Source organism: Mustela putorius, unplaced genomic scaffold, assembly GCF_011764305.1.
Source record: "Mustela putorius furo isolate JIRA1106 unplaced genomic scaffold, ASM1176430v1.1 tig00003896_pilon_pilon_pilon, whole genome shotgun sequence".
NCBI classification, from domain to species: domain Eukaryota; kingdom Metazoa; phylum Chordata; class Mammalia; order Carnivora; family Mustelidae; genus Mustela; species Mustela putorius.
In genome coordinates, this window is record NW_025422045.1 from 13528317 (window position 1) to 13544626 (window position 16310).

The window sequence follows — 16310 nt, forward strand, 5'->3', positions numbered from 1 at the left end:
TCCTTCTCCATAGGAAGCTTCAGTGTTTTGAACCTCTATGCTTTCAGTTCTTTAGGAGAAAACAACCAAGGTAAATTTGATACAATAGTTGCCAGGTACCTGGTAATGTTGTGAATTGCAACAGCAGACTCCATTGAATTATTGATTTATGGGTATGTTGTTGGGCCAGACTCTGGGCTTCTCATGTATCTTGATGGATCTGATCCCAGATCCCAAGTTGTGCCTCACTCTTCAGAAGAATGTTTATCTCCAGATTTTTCTAGGACCTCCCAACAACTTTCTGGAACCTCCTTAGCTTCCTTTCATGTGTACAAGTTGTCCTGTATAGATTCAAGAATTCATAATCTAATGAAGGAGATGGTCAGATTAATAGAGACATACATGGTATATTAACAACTGTAAATAGCTCTTTTGGCTGCGGTGGAGGAGGTGCCAGGGGGCTCTGAGGAGCTGGTAGATAGAAGGCTCTGACACCTGAACTTATTTTCAGATTAATAAGAAGTTAGGTGAAGAGGATGGTAAGGGCATCCCATGAGGGAACTGCATGTAAGAGGAAGCCAGAAGCTGGTTCCTGGACCCATTCTGAAACCATAAGGATCACTGTAATTTTATTGTTTGTGTGGTACACTTAGGTCTAAGTTGTGCTGTTTCCTACTTAATTATGTTTTACGTACTCTGTTTGAAAAACTTATTTATTCGTTTGAGAGAGAGAGGGCATGAGTGTGTGGAGGGGCAAAGGGAGAGGAGGGAGACTCCCCATCCAGCAGCACTTCGTCCTATTGGGGCTCAGTCCCACCACCCATGAGATCAAGACCTGAGTGGAAACTAACTGGAAGGTCAAATGACAGAGACACACAGGTTCCTCTGTTTTCCTTACTTCTTAACCTTGAGCACAACCAATCATTAACTTTGTCTTTTTACTTCTACTCTCGGTACCTAATGATTGTAGAAACATAACAGGAACCAGACAGAAACATGTATCTTGATGTATATGATCCCAGATCCCAAGTTGTGCCTCACTGTCCAGAAGAATGCTTATCTCCAGATTTTCCAAGGACCTCCCAACAAGTGTCAGGAAACCCCTTAGCTTCCTTTCATGTGTGTTAAGTTGTCCCTTATAGATCAACAGGGCAAGAGGGCAAGGCAGCTTTGGGAATGATCCCTTTCTTTCTCCTTGGACTGCTCTCTAGACTACAAAGCTTTCCTTGCTTTAAATCCAGTGTCTCAGAATTTGGCTTGCTGCACATTGGTTACACGGACATGTTGGAGTCTGGCAACAGAGACCCATAGGCATGAAGGAGAAAGGCCAGTTTAGGGTATTTGCCTCTTCAGTCTGTTCTTGCTTTTCCACTGGTGCTGTAATACACTTACTTGGAATCTCCTTGTTTTCAGGAGGGCTCACAGAAAAGTCTCCTACAGGGACTCCCTGCCTCTAGCCTCTTTTCCTTCCAATCTGTTCTACACATCCCTTCCAGATTAGTACTCCTTGAGCATCAATAGAATAGGGGAACACTCTTGCTTTTTAATGTCTTCAGTTATATACAGGATAAAAATGATGTCTTTTTAGAGCAGAATCACAAGATACAAGGTTAATATACAAAAATCAATTGCTTTCTTAGGTACCAGTAACGAACAATTGAAATTTGAGAAAAAAATTTACATACGCACCCAAGAAAAATGAAATATGTAGATATGAATCTACTAAAAAAATGAACAAGCTCATTATGAAGAAAACTACAAAACTCAGCTGAAAGAAATCAAAGAAAATCTAAGTACATGAGGAGATCATCTTTGTTCATGCTGAAGGAAACCAGACTCTGTGACCCCAAGCTATGGCTCTTTGACATAAATGACATTTTGTACTAAAGGCAGTTAAGAATCCATAAATGCAGGGAAGGCTCTCCTTTTTTGCCTAAAGGCAGGAAATAAATTCTTTTCCTGGAGACAATGTTACCAGCCAGAGGTGGCACCAGAGGAATCTGGAAACAAACCTTGTTATACTAACCCTTTTCTTTCTAGTTATTTCTTCACCATTTCCTACCCATAAACCAAACCCTTTTATCCTGTCAAGTCTCCAAAAGGTATTGTGTCTTTGTCTAAAGGGTATAAAAGCTTCCAGTGCTGGTCGTTATTTTAGGTCTTCATTCCCTTACGGAGGCTCCCATGTATATGTGAAAATTTAAGCGAATTTGTATGCTTTATTCTTACTTATCTCTGTCAGTTCAATTTTGAGACCCAGTCAGAGACCATGAGAAAGCCGAGGAAGATGGCTTCTTTTCCTACAATGATATTATGCACTGTCCAAACCCATAGGGATATATAATGCAGAGAATTGATCATTATTAAATTGTGGACTTTAGTGAGCCTTCATCAATATTGGCTCATCAATTATAGGAAAAGGACCCCCCCTCAGGAAGATTTTAATAACAGGAAAACTGTGGTCTGTGTGGGTAGGAAAGCAGGCAAGGGAGAAGCACAAGAGAATTTTCTATTCTTTCTACTCAATTTTTCTGTAAACTTAAAACTACCCTGAAAAATTAAAGCTACTTAATTAGAACCAAACCAAACCAAAACAAACCAAACAGGTTGTCTGTATGCCTAGCCCTCATGTATCCTATTCTACAGCCACAAGCCCCCCTTCTCTCCAGTCCCACAACTTGATAGCACCCTGAGCCCACTAGCAGAGGTAAACAGTATCAGATTACCCCTGTGCCTGGGCAGGAGTTCCCAACCGGGACTCCTTTCATCAGAAGAGCCTCAGAGACTTTTAAGAAGGCTTAGATTCCAGGCCTCCTGAAACAGAGTCTTTGGGAAGGATGTCTTTTGCATGTCTGTGTTTGATGAGCTCCACGGTGAATCTCAAACCCATTCCTAATGGAGAGCCATTTTCTCTGGCTCATGCTGATTTTCACCTAGTCCCAAGCTCTCAAGACTGCCCTTCTGCCAGATTCCTGAAACAAAATTTCTACCTTCTCTTGAAACAGGCAGTTGAATGACTGACTGCTACCAGAAATAAAGTGCAAAACAGATTGGGGAGGACACAACTGGAAGAGTCTACCTCTCCTCCCTATCTCTCTTAAATTATCCCAAATCTAACAAGTGTAGTGGAGGAATAATATCCATTCCTTCTACCCTTCTAAGTTCTCAGCTGGGGCCCCATAATAAACAAACAAATAAACAAACAAATTAACAAGAGAAAAGAATACCCATTTATTTCCTATAGGTTTAAGAGGAGGGCCTTCCCAAGGAAATAAGGCCCTAAAGAGTGGTTAAACCTGAGTGTGTGTATGCCAGGTTTGATGAAAGGTGGAACGTGGTGGAAGGATGTGCTAGAACAAAGGGTACAAGCTAAGTGTAGTAAATGGGGGGGGAACGTAGCAAGATGTTTGTTCAGTTGTCACTCCATTTTTGCAGATAATGACACTCCTTTCCTCTGGGTGCCGGAAACCCTCTCCCAGGAGGGTTTTATGACCTGCTTCCAGAGAAGGTCAGTAAGTCTTTCCTGTACCTGTCCTTTCTCAAATTTCTTCAACTTAAAAGATTGAATTTGCCAAGTTGCCATATTCTGTAATAGCCTGTCCTGAACTCTGTCAGAAGCTGTGTGTGATGTGAGTGGACCCTGGTGGTTGTCTTGGCCCTTGCTCCAGCCCTACAATCCTAAAGCAAGTTCAGGGCATTTGACATGTCCATTGTGTGGCCTCTGTTGCAACATGCCTGTGTCTTCTCCACACTGCTGCCTGGCTGGAAGGGGATTAGTTCGAAGGCCTGTTATTCAGGCTGTTTCTTTCTCTAGACTTTTATATGCTTGCTGACTGCAAAAGTAGTGGTGCCAAATTCTTGTTACCGAAATAACAGAACATTAGTATCTTGAATCATACACGATATTCCGTCATATTCAACCTCTTAGAACACTCCCTCTCCCCTGGTTGCTGAGGTCTTTGTGTGTCAGGCACCTGCCAGGTGAGTGAGAACAGTGAGTCAGAGACTGATACTACATGATGAGCCCCACGTTCCTTTTAAGGTTTAGTTTTATTGTTTCTGCAGAGCTATGGGCCTGATTGTCAGAATGGCTCCCCAGGCTTAGGCCATTGCTCACTTCAGGCATTTGATGTCTTTTTGTTTTTGTCCAGTTGCTAGGTCAGACTATCTTATGACTTCCTTCTTCTTTCCAAATAAGTCATAAGGAACTCTTTCTATTTGTTTTGCTGTGTGGGTCCTGAGTTTTCCATATTTCCCACTAGACCTTATCCCTTTAACTGTCTATACAATTTACATACTTATTATATTTTTTTGTCTTTTGTTTTTTTGCTTGTTTGTTCTGCTATTCCTCTAGCGTGTAGGTACTCAAATGATTACTGAATAAGGCTCTGCCAACGAAGGGCCCTACTGCCACTACACAATATTCCTGAGATGTCAAGGTCACGGACTGATGTGGGCTTCCGGCTAGCCATGACCAGTTCCTCACTCAACTGAATCTCCACTCTGGCCATCCATGAGGCCTAATGGGGGGCCTGGAGGAGACACCCCCTTTCCCCTAAGTGGCAAGTGCAGGTGATCCAACCGCTCTTTATCTGTGGGAACCTCAGTTCTTCTTTTTAATGCCTTCTCTCGGAAATCCGCAGCCGTCATCGACCCCCGACCCACCGCCTCTCTCCTAGCCTTTCCAGAGGCTGAGGCCTTGACCATAAAGAGGAGCTGATGCTGGCCTCCCTCCTCAACCCTCAATAACCGCGCGTGTAACGGCGCCTTGCCGCCAGCAGGGGGCAGGAACTCTGGCTGAGTTTCCCCGCCCAGCCCCCGCTCCTCCCCAGCTCCCCTCCTTCTTCCTGGGCGGAGTGAGGAAGGACGCCAGGGCCCGCCCGGGGAATCTGTGCGCACGGGGCCGTGGGTGGTGACGCGGTGCTGGGCTTCGATTCGGGAGAGCCAGGCTCCCGCCCGGGATGATGCTCTTCGAGCTCCCGGGCTCCTCGAGTAACACTCGGGTGGCGCGGCCCCTGAGCCCCGAGACACCGGGTCCGCCCCGTTATTCCCAGGTCCCTTCACCCACAGGGGCTCCGCCACCGCGGGGTCGGGTCACGGCTCGCGGAGGGAGGTCTGGAGGTTTTACAGGGAGGGCCTCCCGCCTCCTCCAGAGGCGCAAACCCCGGAGCCGGGGGGCACAGCCCGGGAACCAGGCGCTGCCGGGAGAGAGGGTTGCGGAGGTGGGGAAACCCCAGCTCTCGCCTCGCACCTTCGCCCTCTCGGGCGGGTCCCGCTGTCGCCGCCGCCAGGGCCGGCAGGGGGCGCTGCGCCGCCCTTGCTGCTCGCCCGGGGACCAGAACGTGACCTCCTGGTTCTTCCGTAGAGATGGCTTGCCAAAGGCTCTTTGAAATTCTGAGGAACACTGCGCGAAAGTAAGCCAATAGGCTTCGGATAAAGAGCGCCTACTGTGTACCACGAGCTCTCCATCCTGTCGGTGGTTAGATGTGCGGAAGGCGAGGGTGTGTGCTTCCGTCTGCGGGGCTGCTGCAGGGTGACAGGTGGGGGTGTCTGGGTCAACTCAAGGTTTCATCGCGGTGGTCCTTTTAAGTTTTCTTCCTAACATCATTGTCTGGACTTTTTTTTTTTTTTAAGGTTTTATTTATTTTTTTGATACACAGAGATCAAAATAGGCAGAGAGGCGGGCAGAGAGAGAGGGGAAGCAGGCTCCCCGCTGAGCGGAGTGTCTGATAGAGGCCTGGATCTCAGACCCTGAGCTCAAGACCTGAGTGGAAGGCAGAGGCTTAACCCGCTGAGCCATCCAGGCGCCCCATTATTTGAACTTTCTATTACCAGGATCTTCCTTACCAACCGAGAAGGGGCTGCAATGAGGTAGTGTCTTTGACTTTTCCTTTATAGCTATGTATGCATCGCACGTGCAAATGGTAAGCGTAAATGCAACACTGAGAAACAAATCTGGTAAAAAGGATGTTTTCCTTTGGTCGTTGTTTGTTAGGCCCCAGTTTTCTTTTCCAGACGTAGTTCAGTTACAGATTTAAATATTAAATGTTATTAATATATTCGATGGAATATGATTCAGCCATCAGAAACATGAAATCTTGCCACTTGCAACAACTGGATGGAACTGGAGGGTATTATGCTAAGTGACAGAAGTCATTCAGAGAAAGACGATTATCATATGATCTCACTTATCTGTGGAATTTAAGACACAACACAGAGGCTCATAGGAAAAAAATAAAACCAGGGGAAACCAGAGTGGGAGACAAATCATAGAGACTCTTAATCATAGGAAACAAACTGAGGGGTTCCAGAGGGGTGGGGGGTGGAGGAGTGGGGTCACTAGGACATTTAGGGTGCTTTGATCCCTGAATCTGCTAGCCAAGTGGAGACCAGAACTTTTTCCTGGACTTCCCTTAAGATCTGGGGACATGGGGGCACTTTGGTGGCCCAGTCAGTATCTGCATTAGGCTCAGATTGTGATCTGAGGGTCCTTGGATGGAGTCTCACATGGAGCCTAGCATCTATCCAGGCTTTGGGCTCCCTGCTCAGTGGGGAGCTGCTTTTCCCTCCCCCTTTGCCATTCCCCCTGCTTGTGCCTTCTCTCTGTGTCAAATAAATGGGTAAATTAAAAAAAAAAAAATAGATTTGGGAGATGACTTTGGAAGTGTGATGGTTACCTGTGCGGTGCTGGAGGATAATAGCTGAATAAGCAGATAATTGAACGAGCATTCAGCCTCACTTTAAAGGAACAGATTTAGGAGTTTTGTCATAACTTTCATGCTGTGGTGCTCTTTAGTATTGAGCTTGCCACCTTGAGATTTGCATTCCAGCACTGCAATTATGAAGGAAAGGAAGTAAGATACCTACAGAACATGTACTTATGCTATCAACTTTACAGTTAAGCTGTACTGAAAATAAGTTTATTTTATCTTGTAACCCATTACACACATCACCCACATTTTTTAAAAGGGCGATCCATGCCCAGCGACTTAGAAATCAAGAGTCACATGCTTTACCCACTGAGCCAGCCCAGTGCCCCTACACAAGCTATTTCTGAAGGGAGTTCTATTCACGAGAGGGAGCATTTGTAGGTGACTTTTTTCCTTACCTTTACCCTCCACCGAAATGGCGTCAAGACTTTGACTGTAAAGAAACCCGACTCTAGGGCATGGACTGACTGGCCAGATACCCACGGAGTAAACAGGTGTGGAGAGCTTACTGTCCTGTAATAATGGTGACAAAACTGGATACTCTCTCTGACTTTCATCCCCCATGATGCCAGAAGCTGTCCTTGTGTTGTCTTCCTTTGTGACCCTCATCACTTAGGCTAATGCTTGCCATAGAAATGCGTTCTAGGTAACTTTCATGGGCCGTTGTTGTAAGTCCTGTTGGTGTTAAGGATTTTTTGAAGAATCCCATTTTCAGAATGGGAGAATTCCCTTACCTTCTATCCTGCTCTCCACCCTTGAAGGATTGTGAATTTTATTGACTAATTTTTCTGCATCTAATGATGCAGTTACATAGTGTTTCTCTCCTAATCGGTTAGTGGTGTGGGATTGTATAAAATTTCTGAACAGAGCTACTCCATTTTGAAGCTCCATTTTCCTTTTCAACTAATGAACTCTTGAGCTAGGCCAGAAGTTGCAATAGTTTTACAAGAAGTTGCTCATAAAATTTCAGCAGGACAACTGGCATTAGTATTTCATGAGGACAGTAAAGTTAATACATACCAGGGCAATTTCATTTGATAGCACCAATAAAGTCATTAATAAAGCAGTAATCAGAAGTGGCTCAACGGATTAGCACCAAATTACCAAGGTTTTTTCCCTTCTTTTCATTATTGAAATCATTTAATTACCCCTTCCTTATTTTTCATGAAGTCTCCCCACATGAAGGGACACTTTTCTAGTTATTCTGGCATCTGTACTTCCCAAATTGTAACTCTGAGACCCCAATAAAAGCCTTTGTTCTTTTTTCAGTTTCATCTTCTTTCCCTGGTTAACAGTGGGGTGAATTGCATTAATTGATTTTAGAGTACTAAACCAACTTTGGCATAAATCCATTTTGGTTATGCTAAATTATCTTTTTTTATATCTAACTGAATTGATTTTGCTAATATTTAAGGATTTCATTTTCCCTTTATGTTCATGAATGAAATTGGTATGTATTATTATGATTTTTGGTTTTATCTTGTCTGATTTTGATATCCTTAAGACAAGATTTTAATATCTTGTGTGATTTTGATACATTGGCTTTCAGAAATGAGTTGAGGAGTATTCCCTCTTTTTTTATTTCCTATATTGGAATTGTGTGTTATTTTATTATTTACAGAACTCATCTGTGAGCTTGTCTGACACTTTCTATGTGACTATTTTTTTTACAAATTTATTTATTAAGATTTTATTTATTTATTTGACAGAGAGAGATCACAAGTAGGCAGAGAGGCAGGCAGAGAAAGGAGGAAGCAGGCTCCCTGTCGAGCAGAGAGCCAGATGTGGGACTCGATCCCAGGACCCTGAGATCATGACCTGAGCCGAAGGCAGAGGTTTAACCCACTGAGCCACCCAGGTGCCCTGTGACTATTTTTAACTTCTTTTCAATTTTTTTTTCTTTTCAATTTTTTTAATTGTTAAGGAGAGACTGAGTTTCGTATTTTTTCTTGAGATAGCTTTAACAGGTTGTATTTATCTAGGAATTTATCCATTTCATCTAAAGTATTTAAATACATCAGCACAACTGGGTGTTGTATGTTGAATCACTACATTGTATACCTGAAACTAATGTTACTCTGTATGTTAACTAATTGGAATTTGAATAAAAAAATAATAAATATATCAACACAAAGTTAATCATACTCTGTTTAATTTCGAAACATCTGGGTTTATATCCTATTTCTGTCTGACCTTTTATTTGTACCTTTTTTATTGATAAAACCTATGAGATGTCTTTCTTATTAGGCTTATTAAACAAAGACTTTTCTGATATACAGAAGCCAAAAGAGTTCATTGCCTGAAGGAAGTCCTCTAGACAGAGAAAAAAATGACAGCTGGAAATAGGAATGAATTGTGTAGACAAGAAATGGAGGACAAGAGAAATTGTAACTACATGACAATATGAGTAATTTCTGGGAATAGAGCATGGAAATAGTTTTGGAAGGTTTGAGATTAATTCTAACATCCTGGATTTTGCTCTCCATGAAGGAATATGTTTGTTTTCTAAACCTAAAGCTCTGATAATATAATTTTCTTTACCTTCCAATAAATGTCAAACCCAGTAAACCTCTAAATTAAAAAGAAAAAATCTTGACAGGAACTTCCAGGAAAACAGGTCGGTCCCCACCCTGGTGATCACATGCACTGAAACAACTTGAGGAGAAAGGCCACCAGCACTGAGGCAAAATTTCAGACACAGTTATCAGCTATCAGGTTGCTGCCCTGTGTGGACAGAATAACTGAAGCTCTCAGCGATTAGAGAAAGGATAAGTAAGTGGTAGAAATCTAGGATGGAAAACAATGCTGCCATTATAAAATATACCCCCATGAGAATGCTTATGGGAAGGGGAAAACATTCTCTTGTTATTGTTTAAAAAAAAAAGCAGAAGGTAAAATACTAGGTATCCTATCACACATTTTCATTTCAAATATAACCAGAAAAAGTACTGGTTAGAAATTTGTGAATATGGGGAGTGTATCTTTGGTTGTTGAGATTACAGCTGGGGTTTTTTGTTTTGCTTTGTTTTGAAGATTTTATTTATTTGAGAGAAAGAGAGAGAGAGCTGGCTTGCATACGTGGGGGTTGGAGGGGCAGAGAGAGAAGCAGATTCCCCACTGAGCAGAGAGTCCCACTCAAGGCTCTGTCCCAGGACCCTGAGATCATGACCTGAGCAAAAGGCAGCCACTTAACCAACTAAACCACCGAAGCAGCCCTGTTTTTGTTTCTAGTCTTTTTTAAGATTTGTGATTTTTCCAAATTTCCTAACATTTCTTTATTGAATATATGTTACTTCTCTAATAAGAAAAAAATGGAGATGTTATTTAAAATGTTGGCTTCTTAAGTCAGACATTCTGAGGTCTTTTTTAGCCTCATCAAACACTCTTTTTGCTGCAGCACGGACCACACACTCACCTAGACTTTTGGACTCCTCCTCCAGGTGGGTGATACTGATAGAGGAATGTTTGGAATCCCAGGGTTGCTCAGAGAATTCTTGACTGACTTCTATGGGGTTAATTCACTTCTTTCTCTCCAAGAAGACTTCAGGAAAAATCCCTAACCTCTGAATAACTGCAATTTTTTTAAAAGATTTATTTATTTTAAAGAGAGAGAGAGAGAAAGAGTGAGCAAGCAAGCAAATATGGGGAAGGGCAGAGGGAGAGGGAGAGAGAAACATTAGCAGACACCAGGCTGAGTGTGGAACACAATGTGGGGCTTGATCTTAAGACCCTGAGATCGTGAGCTAAGTCAAAACTAAGAGTGGGCCACTTGGCCAACTGTACCACCCAGGGGCCTCACTGCAATTAAAAAAAAAAAAAATTCCATTTATTTATTTATTTATTTATTTATTTATTTAAAGGTAACTTCTATACCCAATGTGGGGCTCAAAATCATGACACCTAGATCAAGAGTCAGCAGGTTCTTCTGACTGAGCCAGCCAGGGGTCCTAGCAATGTTTTTTTTTTTTTTTTTTTAATATCTTCCAGAAACATGATTAGTAACACACACCATCCAGAGAATTCCTATTTTGATACAAAAATATTTTTCTCTAAGAAAAATCATCATTGACTTCTCCCTTGGTGTTCCACCCACCATTCTTTCTTAAGAAGGCAGTTTGATGTTGGGAAGAAAGCACGAATTTTGCATGATGACCGTTTTAGGTATCACCTTTTTTTTAAAGATTTTATTTATTTAACAGACAGAGATCACAAGTAGGCAGAGAGGCAGGCAGAGAGAGAGGAGGAAGTAGGATCCCTGCTGAGCAGAGAGCCTGATGCGGGGCTTGATCCCAGGACCCTGGGATCATGGTCTGAGCCGAAGGCAGAGGCTTTAACCCACTGAGCCACCCAAGCACCCCCATTTTAGGTATCATTAAAAACGTTATTAAAAGCCGGGTACTTTTAAGCCATGTGACCTTGAGCAAGGTGCTTTTTACCTTCTGAGCCACCCTACAACATACAAAGAGCCTGTATTAGCTACTGAGGGGCCATTAGAGATAAATCTTCCAACACCACAAAAGGCAAGGAAATGGAAGACTAGGGCCCAATCCAGGTTTCCTTGCCTCACAAGTTCCATGACTATATGGGAAATAAAACCATATATACAAAGATCACATTGTGTGATGGAGTTACCTGTATAGCTGTGAAAAAGTAAGCATGACATTAGCTCTTTTTGGCAGCAACACTAAATTTATTGCTGGATGTGATGTATCTTAGCCCTCCAATGCTTATGAAAAAAATATGAACTTAAAAAAATATTTATTTACTTGACAGAGAGAGAGAGAGAGCACAGCAAAGGCAGCAGTAGGCAGAGGAAGAAGCAGAAGAAGACTCCTCACTGAGCAGGGAGCCTAATGTGGGGCTGGATTCCAGGTCCCTGGGAGCATGACCACAGCCGAAAGCAGATGCTTAATGACTGAGCCACCAGGTGCCCCTGAACTCCTTTCATATAGGATTATGGGACAGAGAGACATAACTACAGGGTATATCCATTGTTTTATGGAATATACACTTTCTTTACATCTGTTACACCCAGATCCTCATCTGGACATAACAGACATAAAAAAAGTCTATCTTCTCCTATTCAGTAGGTTGCCAATTAGTTTTACTTTATTTATTTTTCTCTTAAGATTTTATTTATTTATTTGACAGAGAAAGAGATCACAAGTAGGCAGAGAGGCAGGCAGAGAGAGGGGGCAACAGGTTCCCTGCTGAGCAGAGAGTCAGATGCAGGGATGGATCCCAGGACCCTGGGATCATGACCTGAGCTGAACTTAACTGACTGAGCCACCCAGGTGCCCCAGTTGCCATTTAGTTTTATTGATGGTTTTCTTCATGGTGCAGAAGTTTTTTCTTTTGATGTAGTCCCACTGGTTTATGTTTGCCTTTACTTCGTCTCAGGGGACATATCTAGAAATTTGTTGCTATAGATGATGTCAGAGAAATTACTGTCTGTGCTATCTTCTAGGATTTTTATGGTTTCAGATCATTTACGTCCTTAATCCATTTGGGGTGTGTTTTTATGTTTGGTAAAAGAAAAGTGGTCCAGTTTTATTCTTTGACATGCAGCTGTTTATTTTTCCCAATCATTTGTTGAAGGGACTGTCTTTCTGCCTTTGGATAGTCTTTTCTGCTTTGGTGAATATTAAATGACCATATAATTGAGGGTTTATTTCTGGGTTTTCAATTAATTCCATGGATCTATGTGTCCTTATTTGTGCCAGTACCATACTGTTTTGATTTCTACAGCTTTGTAATATAACTTGGAGTCTGAAAGTGTATGCCTCCAGTTTTGTTTTTCTTTTTCAAGACTACTTTGGCTCTTTGGGCTCTTTTGTGGTTTCATACAAATTTTGGGTTGTTTGTTATAGTTCTATGAAAAATGAGAGGCCGTGCTTTTTGACACATACATTCTAGTGGAGGCAGAGAATATTAAACAAATAACAAAATGAAGAATGCAAGTTTTAATAAGAGCTATGAAAGAAAAAAGTAAGGTGATCTAATAGAAGAATTGGGTAGAATAGAATTGTTATAGACAGAATGTTTGAAATGTTGAAATCCTAACATATAATTCTCTAATAGCATGAGGAGGTCAAGCCCTTGAGAGGTGACTAGATCATGAATGAGGGTGGAGCCCTCAGGAGTGGGAGTAGTGCCCTTATAAAGGGGATTTCCAGAACCCCCTGCCTTGCCACCATATGAGGACACAGCAGAAGGATTTTATCTATCTATAAACCAAGAGGTGGATTCTCAGCAGACATCAAATCTGCTGATGCCTTGATCTTGGACTTTCCAGTCCCCTAAACTGTTAGAAAGAGATGTTTGTTGTTTATAAGCCATCTAGTATAAGACAGCTTGTTGTAGCATCCTAAACAGACTAAGACAAGGACCACAGATAGTGTGCTGAGGAGAGAACTCTGATGAAGGTATATTTAAATGGAAACCTGTTGAACAAGGAGATGGTCATATAAAAGAATATTTCATTCCCACCAACAGTGTAAAAGAGACCCTCTTACACTGTTGGTAGGAATGCAAGTTGGTGCAGCCTCTTTGGAGAACAGTGTGGAGATTCCTCAAGAAATTAAAAATAGAACTTCCCTATGACCCTGCAATTGCACTCCTGGGTATTTACCCCAAAGATACAGATGCCATGAAAAGAAGGGCCATCTGTACCCCAATGTTTTTAGCAGCAATGGCTATGGTTGCCAAACTGTGGAAAGAACCAAGATGCCCTTCAACGGACGAATGGATAAGGAAGATGTGGTCCATATACACTATGGAGTATTATGCCTCCATCAGAAAGGATGAATACCCAACTTTTGTAGCAACATGGATGGGACTGGAAGAGATTATGCTGAGTGAAATAAGTCAAGCAGAGAGAGTCAATTATCATATGGTTTCACTTATTTGTGGAGCACAAATAGCATGGTGGACATGGGGAGTTAGAGAGGAGAAGGGAGTTGGGAGAAATTGGAAGGGGAGGTGAACCACGAGAGACTATGGACTCTGAAAAACAATCTGAGGGGTTTTAAGTGGTGGGGGGGTGGGAGGTTGGGGGAGCCAGGTGGTGGGTATTAGAGAGGGCACGGATTGCATGGAGCACTGGGTGTGGTACAAAAACAATGAATACTGTTATGCTGAAAATAAATAAAAAAATAAATTTAAAAAAAAGAGAATATTTCAGGCAAAACAACAACAAGTGTAAATGTCCTGGGGCAGGCAAAAGCTTGGCATCTTCTCTGTCCCTAAAGAAGCTGGTGTGGCTGGGGAGTGGCAAGGGGATATGAGATGATGGTGATGAGGCAGAAAGAGAAGAAATAGAAGGAATAGAAGGAATCTGGTTGAGAAGTCAGAAGCTCCTGGATTTCTTGTCATAGAGATGGCATGGCCTCGGGAAAATGGGAAAAGGAAAGCCCAGATTTCTTATTTTCTTAAGATTTTATTTATTTATTTTAGAGAGAGAGTGAGTGGGAATAGGGGAAGGAGTGGGACAGAGGCAGAGGTAGAGAAAATCTCAAGCAGATTCTATACTGAGCCCAGAGCCCAACATGAAGCTCGATCCCATGATCCTGAGCTCATGGCATAAGCCAAAATCAAGATTCCAGGGCTTAACTGACTGAGCCACCCAGATACCCCAGGAATGCATAGATTTCTTAAAGGAAGAGATGACACTGACTGTAGACTCTCATTTGAAGGAAATTCAGATCAGCTCACCTCAAGGAGTTATACAAGATCCAACCTGAGGGTCAGCAGTCAAATCCCAGGTGAACAACTCTCCCCACTGTGACCCTGGTTCTGAGGTTTCCCTGCAGAGGACAGAAGGATATAATGAGCCTTGGTACTAGACAGAGAGGAGTTGAGTGATGCTTTCCTAAAAAGAGTCATGCTAAGTGTCTTGCCATTGGTAGCAGGAAGTAGGAGCAGTAGGCATTAAAATGACAGCAGTGGTGGCAACAACAAACTATGTTAAGTAATTCTGGACAGATGTTCTGTACAAATTCTGTACAGATGTTGACTTACCATAACTACCGAGAAAAGACAAAAATTATTAATTGCATTCAAATGCAAACACAGAGATTTAGAACCATTATGACAGAACAGCAGAGAAGGCTGGGAGATGCCCCACTGGACTATGAAAGAAAAATGTGGACTTTCCCTCCATTGGCTCTCTATATGGTTTTCATCCTACCAAAAAAAGTGGAACAAGTGGGCTGGTCTTTGAAAGAATCAGGGTTCCCACACATCAACGATCATGAAAGACCACTGATGGAATAAAGATTTTTTGTCTGATTGCCCCCTCCTTTCTCAGTAGCCTAATTCCCTTCTTTATCAACATCATTTATCATGGTCTGGTCAGTCTATCCACACAGAGTGCACTCAGCTTATCCTCTCTGGGGACATGGCCGCTGTATGCAGCCTGTCCAAGAGCCTGAAAGCTTGTTCTCAAGAGGGTTTCATTGAATCTGATCAATCACATGGTCTGTCCACACATTCTTTTTTTTTTAATTTATTTATTTTTTTCAGCGTAACAGTATTCATTGTTTTTGCACCACACCCAGTGCTCCATGCAATCCGTGCCCTCTATAATACCCACCACCTGGTTCCCCCAACCTCCCACCCCCCCACCCCTTCAAAACCCTCAGATTGTTTTTCTGTCCACACATTCTTGATTAAGATCAAGGTTGTCTTCTCATTTCTCTGCTTATGGCAAATCCTGAAACTGCGCCTGCCCCACTCTAGGTCCTCCTGTGTAGAGCAATGGCTTTAAATTTCCAGGGTCATTCATCTCCCCCTCCCTCTCGTGTGCATTTGAGGGGTAGGGATGGTGTAGGACAGGCCTTGTGCCTGTCATGTGGGGGGCCTGGAAGTACAGACTTGGAGGTTATGCATGCAGAAGCCATTCCTGCATCACATATACTCTCCCAGCTAGTTCGGGTTCAAGGCCAGTGTCAGGTGTCACATTAGTTGCCATGTGTCTTTAGCCACATTTAATCTGTAACATTTCCACAGTCTCTGTATCTTAGATCTCTGAAATTTTTTTTTTAGCATTAACATTCTTTTATTTTATCTTATTTTTAACTTAATTTTTTTTCAGTGTTCCAAAATTCTTTGTTTATGCACCACACCCAGTATTCCATGCAATACATGCCCTCCATAATACCCACCACCAGGCTCACCTAACCCCCCACCTCTCTCTCCTCCAAAACCCTCAGCTTGTATCTAGAGTCCATAGTCTCTCATGGTTTGTCTCCCCCTCCAATTTCCCCCAACTCATTTCTCCTCTCCATCTCCCAATGTCTACCGTGTTATTCCTTATGCTCCACAAATAAGTGAAACCACATGATAATTGACATTCTCTGCTTGGCATTTACAATGGAGAATTATGCCTCCATCACAAAAGATGAATACCCAACTTTTGTATCAACATAGACAGGACTGGAAGAGATGATGCTGAGTGAAATAAGTTAAGGTCTTTGAATTTTTTGAAGAAATTAGCATCTCTTTTTAATTTTTCCTTCTAAATAGACATCATTTTTGGGGAGAGTTTTAGATTCACAAAAGAAAATGAGCAGAAAGCAGAATTCTCATATACCCTGTGTCCCCATGCCCCCCGCCATGCAC